The following is a 2,403-nucleotide window of genomic DNA, read 5'->3' on the forward strand; positions in this document are numbered from 1 at the left end:
CATCACGAACTTCACGTACGAAAGATAATGACCCCAACAACAGAACGCGATATTAACTCAGCAAGAAGGTAGGCTTACTCTAGCTATTCAGGCCTATCGTACAGGCCAGTTTAAGAGCATTCAACGCGCTGCAGCAGCCTACAACGTCCATCATCAGCAGATCTCTTGGCGGCTTTGAGGAATCACCTTTCAACCTACAACACAGCCAAATTGCCAGAAGCTAACTAAGTCTGAAGAGCAAACTATCGTACGATATATTCTTAACCTAGACTCGCGAGGATTTGCCCCCCGTCTATGTGAAGTAGCAGATATGGCGGAGAAACTACTACGCGAACGAGATGGCGAGCCTTTAGGCAAATGCTGGGCAGAGCGGTTCGTTACTCGTATAGACGAGCTTAGAACAGCCTTTAGTCGAGCAAAGGATCGTCAGAGAACTCAACAAAAGAATCTAGAGATTATTAACGCGTAGTTCAAGCTCGTACGAGAGACGGTTAAGAAGTATAGAGTTCATTTAGACGACATCCATAACTTTGATAAAACTGGCTTTTAGATGGGCGTAATTGGCTCAATAAAGGTAGTCACAGGCGCAGAGCGTCGTACGAGGCCTACTCTCACGCAGCCAGGCAATCGCGAGTGGGTTACAGTCATCCAGAGCATCTGTGCTGCGGGATACGCTACCCTGCCATTCATTATCTACAAGGGACGCGTCCACATCTCTGCATAGTACGAAGAAGCGGATATACCGTACGACTAGAAGCTTTCAGTATCAGAGAACGGCTAGACGAACAATAAGCTTAGTCTCGCGTGGTTAAAGCACTTTGACGAGCATACAAAGACGCGTCAGGTGGGGTTATATAGGCTACTCATCCTTAACGGCCATAAGAGCCACCTTAACTAAGAATTTAAGAATTACTACCTCGTACGAAAGATCCTTACCCTCTATATGCCTGCTCATTTATCGCACATACTTTAGCTACTTAACGTTGTCTGCTTTTTGCCTCTTAAGCAGAAGTACTCTCAACGCGTACGAGACTTGGCACGCTACCATGTCTAGCATATTGATAAGGAGCGCTTCCTTCCAGCCTTTCAAGACGCGTTTTTTGACGTGTTTACGTCTAATAACTACAAGAAGGCCTTTAAGGCAGCAGGGCTAGTCCCTATCAACGCGCAAAGAGTCATTAATCGCCTTAACGTATGCCTTTATACTCTACTACAAGAAGCTTAGTTAGAAATACCCTAGACGTCAAGAATACTAAGTAATTCGCATGAATTTAGGTCACAATCAAAGCTTGTAAGAGAGTCTTTCGTACGATCGCTAACTACTGCACAAGAAGGCTTTTTAAAGCTTATTAAAGGGGCTGAGGAGATGCTATATAAGAATGTGCTTATAAAGGCCCGCGTAAGAGAGCTTGAAGAGCAATTAGCAGCAGTAACAAAGCGCCGAGGGCGCAAAAGAAAGCGAATTCAGACAGGTGGGACACTAGACTTTAGTGCAGGGGCATCGCAGGTAGCTAAAAGTAGTTCTGCTGGTCGTACGACATCAAAGAAGGCACGTGGTGAGGGTAGTCAAGAAAGGGCCCTACCAGGTCAACGGCACTATAGAACCTGTGGGAGGACAGGCCATAACTCTCGTACATGCCAGAAAGATGTAGAAGAAGATTCTCTTTTAGATACAAGTAAGTCGTACGAAGCATCTATAGCTAGTGTAGAGTAATCTAAGTTTTCATACATGAAGTTCGTGATGCCAAGAAAAAGTGGCACACTTGGTGATGTGGCCCGCTTGGTGATGGAATACGTTAGTACTATTACTAAGTTTAGCACTTATAGGCCTAGTAGTTTTGCTAGTACATTTATAATTAGTTTATAGCCTTCTTCTATCTTGTCTATTGCTTAAGAGTTATACCTAGAAGCCTATACTCTTTTAATATAGTAAATAAAAGATAGGGCCTTTATTACCTTTATAAAACTAAGCTACTTGTTAAGAGTAGGATCTGAGTGGAAGTAATATAAGACTTCTGGTGTCAGACTCTTGAGGTTGGTTTTCGCGGATGAAGCAACAGGGTGGTATGAACAGTGTCTCTGCAAGTAACTCTTGTATTGTACTTGTACTCGTAACTTAAGTAATTGAACACAATAAGCCATAAGGGCTACATTGCCTATGCTATATACCTATGGTGCTCGTAGCCCTCGGTCAGAGGAGTCCGAGTATTGCTCGGTGGCTGGCGCACGAGGGGCTTTCCTCTGTGGCTTATGTACGAGGAGTCTGCCAAGACCCTTCCTCGTGCATAGAGGTCCGAGGAGGTCACGTGATCCTCCCTTACTCTACAAAGAGGGCGGGGTTGACTGGCTGTCGTCGTTCCCTTAACTTAACCGCTGTGCCTTCCTCCCTCAGGTTCGTAACAC

The sequence above is a fragment of the Exserohilum turcica genome (genome assembly GCF_000359705.1).
Source record: "Exserohilum turcica Et28A unplaced genomic scaffold SETTUscaffold_2, whole genome shotgun sequence".
In the NCBI taxonomy this organism is placed as follows: Eukaryota; Fungi; Ascomycota; class Dothideomycetes; order Pleosporales; family Pleosporaceae; genus Exserohilum; species Exserohilum turcicum.